Below are 13,212 nucleotides of genomic sequence, written 5' to 3'. Positions count from 1 at the left end.
TCGTTGAAGAGAGGACCTGGTGGAAGAGGCCATCCCATGCCTCTTCCTCCCAGCCCAGCTTATCAAGGCTCTGCACAAGCTGCCACTAGGACATTTTGCAGTGACCACCTTCATCATGCAACATCCTGGTTCGGGCTCTCAGAAAGGAGCGGTCCGTGCTTGAGTCTTCCTTCTCCTGATGAGAGGTGATGTTTCCTAAATAGCTTAGACTTGTCACTGACCATTTCTTTGCTCTTCATCTTCCTTCTCATGTGAAGCTCTCTACAGAGTACCCAGTAGCCTACATCCACATTGTCCCTTATAAAGCCAGCCGACACCAGGGTTCAAATCCCAGATTGTTGTTGATTGATCTAGCATAAAACACTACTACTTAATGAATAATTGGAGGGGATGGGGCACAACAAGCAATTCTAGTGAGGAGTCCAGCGTGCTGGTAGCTGTAGGACATGGACCCTGAAAACTGGAGAAGGACACTGGGGCAGTGATGTGCTGCTTGCATAGTTCAGCTCTGCTCAGTCTCCAGCCATTATCATGCATCCACTGGGGCTGCCACTGCGAGCCAGAGCCAAGCATGTCAGGCAGCCTTTTCTGCTGGAGTGACCTGCCCCTTGTAGCTTTGCGCAGTAACCACTCTCTGACCCTAAAATGCAGTTACAAGGGTAAGTGGAGGGCTCTTTACTCGAGGCTTGACCTGTCTCTGTCTCTGACCATGCTCTGCTGTGGTCAGTTTTGTGTTCAGGCAAGAGGTCTGCTGTGTCACACAAAGACTTTCCTGCATGGTGCAAAGCTCCCATCTAAGTGGAATGAAACAGCTCCTGCTGAACAGCCTCCTTGGCTAAGTCCCTACGTAGGAAGCAGTAAGATGCGGGGTAGTGCCCAAGATTAGTGTAGCTTATACCTTTTCGGGAAGTGGCAACACCTACAACCCAGCCTGTGGAAGACAGGAGTTCCTGGAGGTGCTGGTAGGACTTGCCTACCATGCTTAAACTCGTCCTCGTGAACCAGTGCTGATTTCCCTTATGAAGTCTCTGTGCAAACAGTCCCTGATGCTGACATGTCCTGACTTCCAGCACACACAGTACTGGGAGCAGCGAGCTGTTGTAGATAGTGCTGGAGGTGGGTGTAGCACCTGGGAGGAGGCAACAGCATGCTTCAGAGCAGTCCTAAAGCAGCGGTATATTTCTTGCTTGTAAAGCCTTGAAAAAGGATGCGGCTTCTAATAGTGCCATTGTACAGCTCTTTTACCCACCTTAATTTTCCAAAGTGCTTGCCTGGTAGGTAAGGCTCTCGGTCAGGTATGAGAGTAATGTTCTTGTTTGTGATAGCCCCGAATGACCCCGTGTGGAGATATCTCTGCCCTCAGAGTGTTTGATGGTGTGGACACGCTGTGTAACTCTGGGCAAATTAGGGCTGTCTCTTCCCTCCCTTGGCAGACTGAAGCATCGCAAGGTTTCCCTGGCCAGCGTTCACGCTGACTCGCACACCCAGGTTCGGCTCTGAATCAATTAGTAGGTATGTGGCCACGCACTCTTCTCTCCGAGGGATACGATCCGGCGTGTGACAGGCCAAAACCCCCTTGGCTTCCCCTCACGAGCCCTGAGGCAGGCACTGCTGAATGATGAACCTTTGTGCAATTATTCAGCTCTCAGTTAGAGCTTCTAACCTCAGCATTTGTCTGACTTGTGGTCTTGCATGTGGCGCATGTAAAACATCACGCCAGGTGTGGCAGCAGGGGCTGCCCTGCACATCGCCTCCTCAAGCTAATAATATTCAATGAGAGTTAACCATTTGCTCAATTTCCTCCCTCTATCCTTGTCTTTTATTTTCTCTTTTTTCCTGCTTCTTTTTCCTTCTGTTGCCTCACTTCTGCCCAACTGTTATCCATCCAGTAGAAATTATCTCCCTCAGCTAGCTTCTTCCTACTTTTTTCCTCCCATTACTGTCAAATTATAGCTCTATCTCCCTTCTCTTCTCCCTTCCATTCTTTCTCCGTTTCTCTCTCTCTATTTTATTGCCAGCTTCACTTCCCTGCTTCATGCACCTGCTCTCTTTCCAGTCTTATTGCTTATTGTGGTTGCTTGTGGCTCAGCCGCTAGCTGTGACAGTGATCAGCCCTCCTGCCCACTGGAAGTTGGAGGAGCTCAGGACCCCATGAAGGAGCCCAGCTTTCTGCAGGAGCCAGTCCCTAAGAAGTGATACCTGTCCCAGTATCAAACCTAAAATGAATTTCCTGCTGTCTGCTCTTCATCTTTGCACCAGAACGAGTTGTGCCAAACAACCCTATCCCTTGATATATTGGTAAAAGAGGTACTCAAAACCATGTACCACCAGCTTTTGCATAGCTGTGGCTGTTCTGAAAGATTTTGTGGCCTTTTCTGGGTTTGCACTGTTTTATTTTTACCATGAATGTTTGGATCTGCAAAGTCTGGCATTTGCAGTATGGCAGAGAGGCATTTGCCCTCAGTCGAGTTCTGCCTTTTTGACCGATATCCTTCTCCAGCGTTACAAACTCATCTAACCCTAAATGCTAAACAGTGCTTCCCTCCTCCATCACACTCTGGTTTCCTGTGTAGTTTTCAGGTGGGGATGGGGATGACCCCTTTTACCTCACCCCTTGCCTCAGAAATGCCGCCTGTGTGCAGGTGCAGCGAGGCAGCCATACCTGCTTATCAAATCTTTGACTTCAGTCGTTGGGTGCCAGCTAAAGGGCACGTGCCGCGTTAGGTGACACTAAATCCTTTGCAAGAGCTGCTTTTAGCTGAAGTGCAGTTCCCGCACTGCCTTACTTCTGGTGACTGCACCTCTACTCCCAAATTGTTTTGGCTCCTCAGTAGAGAAGGCGTTTTCATGGCTAGGGAAACCTTGCTCCTTGCTACTCTCACCTACAACATCGCTGAGTTTCCTCTGCCGTGGTGGCTCCCCAGCGCCTGCCAACATCTCCCTCCCTGCAAGCCAGCCAAAATAATCTGCCATGAAATCACTTAATTCTAAGGAGCTATTTAGGGAGCTGTGCTCAAATCCCTCTGAAATCCTCTTTTTCCTGAGGGCTGCAAAAAAAAAAAAAAGCCGTCGCCTCCACCCTCTGCAGCAGCATGGGGAGCAGGGGGCAGGGGGGAGAGGTAGAAAGCGGGATTGCTTCATTGCTGCTTGGACGCCACTTCCTGATGAGATGTGCATGGGATCCTCTCCCCTGGGAGAGGAGCGCTCTTCCTCCCCCCACTCGCCTAGATGTGCTCCAACAGCTGGCAACCGATTGTACGAAAATGCCTGTAATGTTCGCAACGTGATACAGATGCGGTGTGGCTCTGTAAGGCTTCGGCTAGCAGGTCGCCGCGTAGTTTGTAGTCTCTCAACTTCTCTATTAAAAGATGTGTCGGTCACATTCATGCTGTGCACTGGGGAGAAGGGTGGGATGAGGTGCAGCATGCTGTCCCGCTGGCCCCTGGCCCTGCTGGGCAGCGTGGAGACACCATGTGTATGAGGAGATCGGTGGCTGGGGGTCCCCCATCCCATCTAGTGCAGCAGGCACCAGGGCAGGCCCTCTCACAGCACCAGTAGCCCCCACTAACCCAGCTGCTCAGGAGGAGAGGGGCACGGAGGGAGAGGATCATGGTCCTCAGGGAAATGGGAAGGCTGGTATGCCAGTTTCTGACAGCTTCAGTGAGCAACAAGCTTAAAAATCAGCAACTTGTGAAATGACCAACTTGTCATTGTGCGTCTCCAGTCCCAGGCCGGGTTTCTCTTGGGAAAAGGGTGCCCATGGGTGCATTTGGTGCCAAGAGTCAAACGGGGAGGAGGTCTAGACCATGCAGTCCGCTGTTGTTTGCCTTGCATTGAGCATGCTGGCCTGTGGGCTACCAGCCTCCCTTGGCAATGGAGCACGCCATGCATGCCGCACCGTCCTGGGGAGCTGAGTGCACGAAGCGTGGCGCTCTGCAGCGTAAGCTGGCACTGGGGCTGAAGGCCACACAGTGCATCCATCTAACGCGTTTATCTTCTCCTGACGTCTCATTCTGACTCGGCAGAGTTCAAGCCTTTGATTAGAGGTCATTTGAGCATCACACGGCTAGGAAGAAAAATCCTGGACTGACAGAGCTGTTCAATATGACATTTCTTCTTACTCGGTTGTAGTATGTTAACGCTGAAACACGTGGGAACTAGCTTTCAAAGATGAGCATGCAGACTATTCTGCTCCTTGCTCCCCTTCGAAGCTCTTGAAACGGGGCAGGAAAGGGCGTTAAGGGAGAGCAGAAAGATGTGGGCTCCCACAGCCTGCAAGGAGACGCTTTTCCTTTGTCCCATGATGTCGAGGACCTTGAGGTTGGTATATCCCCCCCATCCTGAGCTCTCTCATCAGACCTGCTTTCCCCGTGGCCTCCTGGGACCCAGCAGTCCCCTGGGACTTAACTGGGCTTTCTCAGCCTAATCCTGAAAGGAGACCTGCCCAGATCAAGGCAGAGAGCAATGCTTGCACGAGGTACCTATCACTCCTCCCTTCTCGCTTTCTTTCTCTTCCTGCTTTACAGCCTCCCTCTCTCCCGTCCCTTCTTCTCTCTTCAGTGAGAGGCTTTGCTCTTTGCCCCAGCGCCGCTGTGCCCGTGACCAGCAAGCCCTGACCCGCCGGGCGATGTGGGGTTTACCCGGCCGGGGTGAGGGCCGACACAGGGCGCCAGCAGCCAGTGGCAGGAAAGTCACTGTGTGGAGGCAGGGACGCCTTCGCCCTCGCCGCTCCTCCAGCCCCCACCACGCGTTTCTGCGCCGCTTGCTTTCCCGGGGAGCAGGGCTCGACTCCTGCCAGTACTGTCAGATCGCCTCTGCTAATGGCATTTTGCTCAACGCGGGAGGTTAATACTCTTGTTGCCATCTAAAAGGCTGTCAGATGAAGTAGGCTTTCCTCTCCCTGATGGAAAGCCCTCCGTAGCCAGAAGAAGGGGAACGAGTGCTAGCGTCAATGCGAAAGCCGCAGCACTTTGCAATCCTGGCTTTTCCTTCACTTGCTGTATCTTTAATAATATGTTAAAGCGGTGCTAGGGGTTAGAGGCCCGCGCAGGCTGCGATGTTGACGTCAAAGCTGCGTGCTGCTGCCAGCCGCGCCACGGCAGGGTCACGAAACACCCGGGGCTGTTTATCCCAGCAGGAGTAACCAACCCCACAGACGCCTTGCCCGTCTCCCAGCGTCCCGGGTCCGGTGCCGTCTTGAAACGCAGCATTCGCGTGCCCTTTCCCGTGCCCTTGTGCGATGCTGTTCGTGCCTCGGGAAGGGCTGCGCTGAGTTTTTTTCCCCCCGGCTCTCAAGCTTGTTTCGTTGCACCCCAAGAGGCGCTGCGTGTTGCTGCGAACTCGCTGGCCCGTGGGCTACCTGTTGCACCACCGGCCCCACGAGGGCACCGGCCGTACAAAAGCCCTCGGGGCTGCCGGGCCGGCGCGGGGCTCTGGGGACGCGGCCGAGGACGCGAGGGGCCGACAGCCGAGACGCGTCCGTGTCCGGCCAGCTCGGAAGAGGTTAGTGCTGCCCGCGCCGACGCTGATGGAGACGCAGCCTGGTAGCGCCGCTCCGCCAGGAAAACGGTTCCCAGCCTTCGGCGGCGGCTGCCAGGGGCCAAGCTGGGGCCCACCCAGGCGGCAGGGCAAACCCGCCGGCGCAGATGACCGCGCTGCAGCCGGGTGGGTGGCAGCCGTGAAGCGGACTTGGCCCAAAACGTTGGAGCGGGTTTAAGTCCGGCTGCCTGCTTGCATGCTCTTCGCCTCGGGGGTGCGTATTGGTGTTTCTGGCCACGAAGCAAACGGAGCGGGAAAGGACCTGCCCCCTGTCACTGGTGCAATGAGACGGGGGGGGGGGGGGTTGGCGGTCTCAGCAGGCCCTGCCAGCGGGGCTGGAGCAGGGCTGGGACGGCGCGGGCAGCTGCTGGCACCGCGAGCCCAGGGCTGGGCAAGCCCAGGGGCCGCGGCCAGAGCGTGGCGCCAGCTTTGGGCTGGGAGGTTTTTTTTGTTTTTGTTTTTTTCTTTCTTTGAAGGCCGTTTGGGTGCAAGCAAACTCTTGGCCAGCTCTTGCGTTATCTCAGACGGGCTGGGAAAGTGCAACTGCCTCCCTCCGTGACCCTGTGAAGCACAACACCAAAACGTTTTGGTGTCGTTGCTGCTGGGCCGCCGTGGATCCCGCTGAAACCCGCCTCGTCTTTTCGAGCGCAGATGGCTCTTCAAAGGCAAACGCAGCCTTTGCGTTGCGCCCCCTCCGTCCCCCGGCCCACGCCTGCCCCGCAGCGCCGGCCCCTTGCAGGACCGCAGCCCCCCGCCTCGCTCGGGGCGCAGGTGCCGGAGAGCCTGCCCCCCCCAACCCCGAGCGAACGCACGACCACCCCGGGCGAGGCGACGAGCCGGCTGAGCTCCCCGGCGGTCTGCTGGCTCGTGCCCGCGTGGCGCGGCGCCGAGAGCGCGGCCCGCTGCAGCCCCGGCTGTCCCAGCCCCGGTGCCCGAAGCCCTGCGGCTTCAGAGCCGGGGGAGTTTCTGAAGGGTGCCTGGCTCTGCAGGAGCGGAGGAGAGCCAAGATATTCGTCCCCTGCCTGCACTCGCTGCAAATGAGGAGATTAGGAATTATAAGCCAGGATTTGCCTTTTTAAGCGGCTTTTGAGCTCTGCGCAGGAAACTTCGGCCTGATGCTCTGAGGGGAGCGCGGCGACAGGGCGGCTGTAATAGCTCCCGCCATGCTCCGCTGCCGACGTTTCGGCGGTGACAGCCGTGGCTTAGCAGCGCTCTCCAGCTCTAAAAGCAGCTGCTGTGAGTGATGTTTTGGCATGAGAAAGGTGTTGGCAGAGGGAGGGAGGGAGGCCCTGCCGCCCGGGGCGGGGGTATCTCCATGGCATCCCAGCCATGCACAGGCGGCTGCCCCAGCTCGCCGCCCGGCCCCATGGCCGTGTCCCCCAGGGCTTCCCATGGCCTTCAGGACGTCTGCTGGGAGCTGCCTCCATGGGGGGTTTGCTTACGGGTAAAGGCACAGACCTTCCTTCAGCCTGCGATGAAGAGGGCACGAGGCAGCTTTTCTGGGGTTCACAGATGCTTTGGGCTTTTTCCTTGGGGAAACAGAGGGAGAGTTTGTATTAAACATCACAGTCTAAAGGCTGCTGAGCCACCGCGAGATGTCTGCCGTAGCAGGGTCACCGTGGCTGGGTCACTGCCGCCACCGGGCGCCGCGTACAGCCAGCCCTGGGCGGCCCCGGTCCGGCAGCCCACAGACACCGAGGACGGCTCGGAGGTAAACCACGACTCTCAGACTGAGGGCCGGCCTCTTCTCGGGTGAGCGGCTCTACCCCTTGCTGCTGCTGCCAGGCCAAGAGCTGGGGCTGATCTCTGCCAAAGAGCAGAGCGCCGGTACCTGCAGCGCCAGCAGCGGTTGCCGCTACGGGAGCTGCTGCTGAGACAGCATGTGCCGAACCGTCCCAGGTCGGAGCCTCCCGCAGCCTCCTGGACACCCGAAGGGCATCTGCCCTGCACTGCCAGCAGCCTCTGCCCTTGCAAGACAACATGATCTTTCTTTGGATTTGTTTCCCCCTTTTCCTTCCTTCCACTGTCTTCGTTGCAGACCTATGTGAAATGGTAGAGAACTGCTGTTTCTCCACTGGCATCTCTGTCCCCTTTCCCCCCACTAATGCTGACAGATGGCCTGGGTTTTATCTTTGAACAAGCTTTTTAATAAGGGCCTCTGCTTTTCTTTTGCATGTTTTTTTTTTCTGCTGTCCTGAGCAGCTGAATGAGTTGTCCTTTTCTCAGGGGAGGCTGGAAGGTGCAAGAGGAGGCTGAAGGCCGAGGGCAGATCCAAAGGGTTGGGGGGGTTTCTTTCTCTTTTGGAAGGGAGGCTAATTCTGCCCAGATTCATATGGTCCATACTGAGTAACACTCCCCCTCCTCCCCACAAAATGACGTGACGGGGAACTAGACCCACGTGGAGGTGAGGACTGGTGGATGCTTTGGGGCAGATCCTTGGTGCACAGAGAGCAAACGCAATGGCTGAAACCAGAGCTCTGCCCCTAGCCGAAACTGGGCTTGCAGGGAGCAGCTCGTGCTCAGGCTGAGGCTGGCATCAGCTGGATGGTTTTGGCAGAACCAGTACATGAAATGGCCCCCAAGCCTCACCTGTTAGCAGTGCTGGATGCTGCTGGCTCCCAGCCAGGGGATCAGCTGCATCCCCCACCATAGGGCAGGTGAAGCTTTGCTGGTGCCAGCAGCAGGGGGCCCAGCTGCTCCTCTCTGCCCCAGCCCTCCCTGTAGCACCAGCCTGTGCGAAAGCCTGGCCCTGCAGAGTGCTGGAGAGGTGCTGCTCGCTGGGCACCCTGTGAGAAGCTGGCAGAGGCACCAGCCTGCCCCAGCCCCACAGACCCAGCAGAGCGGGTCTCTACTACTCGTGGGAGAAGCATTTGCCTTTTGGTTTCCCCTCTCCATTTAGAGCTGTGACCTATCGGGGGAAAAGGAGGTGATTTCTTTCCTAGGTGGAGGGTCAGCCAGGCTGGGACTGGGCAGACGGGAAGAGTTTGTGGTGGCAAAGATTGGCCAGCCAGTGAATGGGACTGCCCTGAATGCACCATGGAGCAGCATGGGACATTTGCCGGTCTGCTTGGGCCATCATTCCTGCAAGCCACGTGGCTGAAACCTGAGGCTGTGGTGGTGTCCGTACTGGTGGGTGTTCAGCGCTGGAGAGCTGTGCAGAAGCCGAGGTCACAGGCACACAGGGAGGGAGGGCTTGCAGTACCCTCCTGCCACAGCGTCCCCCTGCACAGGACCCCCCCTCCCCCCCGACTGGCGCACGTTTTGTTTCGGAAAGCTCAAGCGAGGGTTGCCACCACCTGTTGCTGACTCCTAGGCTCTGAAGGGGATGCCCAGGGATGCAGTCGCTTCTGGACCTGCTCTAGGAGCTGTGATAAGAAAGACAAGATCTATGGAGAGCTTCCCTTTGCCCACGAGTGAAAGCCAGGCAACAGTAGGAGGGGTTGGGCACCAGTTGCCTTGTGGTAATGCATCAGTGGAGACACCAGGCAATAGCTGCATAAGGCCTTGATACTGCCTGGCTCACTTCAGTGGCTATTTTTCTTTGTGTTTTTTCCTATGCCTTTCACAGGTTTTTTTCTGCATTTGATTCTCCTAAAGGGTTTTCAAAATCAAATATCTTGGGGACTTGGTAGCAATATCCCTGAATTATTTGGCTGTGCCTGTCTTTGCAAGGGTTGGAGGTAGCATGGGCCTGGGTTCCCAGGGTCACAGGGGCTGCTGCACAGCAGGCTACCTCTGCTGCAAAGCTGGGGTCTCGCTAGCTTTAGGGGAAGGAAACAGCAGAGACTTTTCTGAAAGGGAAAAAAATAGCTAACAAGACTTCAGAATCTGCAGAAGGTTGTTGGAAAATTATCGTAGTGAATCCCGCCTATGCTCAGCAGAACTCTTTTTTGTTTTCTCCACCCGAATTTCCCCTTGCCTCGGCAGCTGAAGACAGTTTTGGCGGCTTGTCTGATCTTTCACTCGGATGGTTACAACTACCCTAACGTCAGCTGTCCCGAGTCACTCCTATTCCTGCCAGAGCTGCTTGTCCTGGCCATGGTAAGAGCCCTGCTCGTAGTGTCCCAGGAGAGCTGGCAGCCGGCTCGCCGCTCTCAGAGCCCCGCTGGCTGCCCCCTCACACTGCGCCCTTGTGCTAATATGGCCCGCACCAGGGATTGGGTCCTGATCGCATTTCAAGTTTTGGCCTTAGCTGGAGCCAGCACAGAGATGTTTGCTCAGAATGTATGGATTTGTATTTTCATACAAATGAAATGTCGTCCTCCCTCTCCTACACTTCCCAGTGACTTCGCTCCAAGTTCTTTTTATGAAAAATAGTAATAGCTCTTTCTGAAAAGCTGGTGAGGGGAGGAAGGGGAAAGAGCCTTATCCCATCTCAGGCAGTAGTGAAACCCAGAGGTGTGCAGAGGCAGCTGCGGGAGCGAGCAGCAAACTGAAGTGTGTCTGCGGCAAGGACATAGCATTAATGAGCCTGTGTTCGTGGGAGGAGTGAGCATCCCTCCTACCATTGGGCTGTGCTTTGTGCAAAGGAGCATCAGCATGTCTGCAGCTGCTGGCCGTGCTGAGCCCTGCAGTTGTCTTTCAGTCCACGTCGCTCCAGACTGAACTGGCTTTTTTCGAGTGAGCTGTAGAAATGGCACAGGACAGCAATGTGAGGACACGGATGGCTTTAACACTCTGCAATGGATACCTGTTTGCAGCGGGGTGTGGGAGAAGGGCTGCCCTAGTCTCTCTGAATTAGCAGGAGGAAACATATGAGATGAGCAGAAAGTGGTCAGCCAGTGCAGGGAAAGCCTTACGTGGTGGGTGCACAGCTGGACAAGTGGATGAGAGGGATGATTTCTCCTGTTGCTGGGACTGTGTGAGGCTTGTTTGATCAGCAAGCCTCTGATTACTCAGTGTGAGGCTTCTGAATATCTGAGATGAGGAGCTGAAATGTACTTAAAAATCAAGCCTTCTGTAATATCAGGGAACAGCAAGGTGTATATGGAATATTAGTATGGGTACATTTCTCTATCAGGCACTTGTCTTTGTCTCTACAGTCTCAGCCCTACAGTCCTATGGAGGGAAAATCCTTAAATCTCTCTTTTGCCACCTTCTTTTTTTTAATGTGAACTTGATATTGTTCAGGAGTATCTACCCTTCATGAGCAGAAGGCTTAGGGAGCCAAAGACTCTTGTTTTCAAGAAGTCACTGCTGACTGCACCATACTGTCAGACCCCGAGGCTGGAGTATGGCTGTTGCATAAAATGACATCCTACACTACACGGCTGAGAACTATCCCAGCTTGTGGATTGTATGGATTTCGACAAAAAGCACAGCTCCACAGCCAGCTTTTGACCTCAGCTGCATTCATTAGCTACAGGAAAGATGCTCCAAGTCCTCCCAAGTGTGACTGAGCTCTTAAACCGGTTAAATCCTACAGCCCTGCTCACCAAGTTGTCCTCGTCCTTGAGGCACCTGCCTATTTTTTTAGCTGCCTTGCTCATATCAGGCAGGAGTATGAGCATTACTCCTGGTTGCTCTAATCAGGATTTGGGCAGAGACTTTCTTGAAGGACACTTCTCCCCCATTAGCAGGTGATGATGGGAACCTTGAACCTGCAGGAACCCATGGAGCCCGACTCTGCCTTCAGATGTCCCCCTGGGACCCTCGAGGCACCAACAGGACCATTCCAGATTCCCCTACATGACGTGGAAATGGGGCCGTAGAGCCCTGCACACAATAGCAACGTTGCCGGCACTGTACTCTTGCGGTATGTGATAAGGGACCGTGACACAACAGCTTTGGGTTTGTGGTAACCCTCCTGCCACCATGATGCTCCCTGAGGGCCCCATTGTTTGTGTTGGTCTTGGGAAGAGTGTTTGACCCCAAGGGAAACGCCTGTGTGGAGCAGGAGACAGCAACAGCAGGCTATCTAGTACCGAATTCAGCAGCAACCCCTGTGCATCTTGCTTGGTGGGGGGTGGAGGGAACCCAGGTTTAGCAAAGCGCTTTAGGAATGTGCTGAATGTAATGCCCATCTTTAAAGTTTCAGAGAAAATTGCAAGTCGAAATTCTCTGCAGAAAGAAGTGGCATATTTGGATCAGCTCGGAATGTATTATGTATATGTTATTGTATATTATGTATGTATACTATTTACAGAAGACAGTACAGAGATGCAGTGTGATAGCTATAGTATATGCTTTCTGATCTGTAAACTCTTTGTACAGGCACTACCTGTCTCTGCCAGCACAGTGCCTGTCACAAAGGGACATGCCATCTTCTCATTAGCAATAATCAGTATATGCACATCAGAGCAAGGTAGGAGTATATCACATATAGACAATCTGTTTTTATTGCTTTCATCTTTACAGCCAGGTGTGTGATCTAAACATCAGGCAGAACTTGTTGAGATAAGCTCCTGTTTCAAAACATTTTAGAAAATAAATGTGTTTGGGATGGGCTGATTTATAATATATCCGTGGCACACAGAAACATAAATGGAAGCCTCACAATCCTGGGAAATTTCCTGTGTGTGTCTCAAAGGGATTTCTATCCTCCTAAGTGTTTTACTGGGCCTGGGCATCTAAGGGATTCTTTGAAGCCAGCAAAGAATTGGCAACCTATAGACAGCCTTTTCAGCAGGTGCAGTTTCACTGTAGCATTTGTTCAAGTCTTGGCTGCAAAAAAGTAGGTTGCCTTCACCCATCTATTGGAGAGGAGAGCTTGCTTTGTGTGTGCATGTGATTGTCTGTGGTCACATCTCTCATCCCTGTGCAGAATTTTGCAAAGGTCAGTTTCATTAACTGTGGAGTTACACTTGGTGTAAATATGTATGTCTCTGATTTGCATGGGAAGTGGCATTTTCCTTACGTGGCTCTCATCAAAATGTTAACCAAGCATGAGCCCATTTAGCCTATGAGATGTGCTTTAATTGTAACTGCAGCCAGCACAGCTGTCCTGCTACGGCAGTGTATAGCTGCATACGCCTGATATTTTTATATGGCATGTTCATCAACATGGATAGTAGAGGTACCTACTTATTATCTGCCACATAGTCTTACATGTTAAATGTTGGCAGATGGCATGTGTATTCACATACAGTATGTGCCGACGTCTCTGGGTGCTTGAGTTTCTCAGTGGCCAGCTGGCGTACAACACATGCATCGGCACATGCAGTATATGAAGTTACTGTCCTAGCCGCAGCACACACTCATGGGGCAGTGTGCAGTTTGCATGTGTGCATGGACCTCCTTCCTCAGAGGTGCAGAGCTACACAGGTGTGAGCAGAGGGCTTGGGGCTGGCTCTGCTGTGTGCCAGTAGGGTGGAAAGGAAGCAACTGCAGCAAAGCAGCTGCAGCAAAGCAGCAGGCTTTGCCTTCCCCCATTTTCCTCTCTGCCTCACTGCAGGAGTGACTTTTATATTGAGTTGCCTTCTCTTGGACAAGGCTATTTCTTCCTGCTTGCCTCTGGGTCTGGTCCTCAGAGAGCCTGACCATCAAGTCAGCTCCTGCTGCATTGATGAAAAATCAGCAGTCACTGCTGAGGGCTGCCCTGAAGCCAGCAGGAAGCGAGGCTGCTCAGCGCTCCCTTCGTGCACCCTTCGTGCGTGGCCTGTGCGCCTGCGCACTGCGACGGAGCCCAGGGACATGGGGAGCCAGGCTGAGGCAAAGAAGACATTAGCGCACAAG

This window comes from Struthio camelus, chromosome 1 (genome assembly GCF_040807025.1).
Source record: "Struthio camelus isolate bStrCam1 chromosome 1, bStrCam1.hap1, whole genome shotgun sequence".
In the NCBI taxonomy this organism is placed as follows: Eukaryota; Metazoa; Chordata; class Aves; order Struthioniformes; family Struthionidae; genus Struthio; species Struthio camelus.
Note: the sequence above shows the minus strand (reverse complement) of the source record.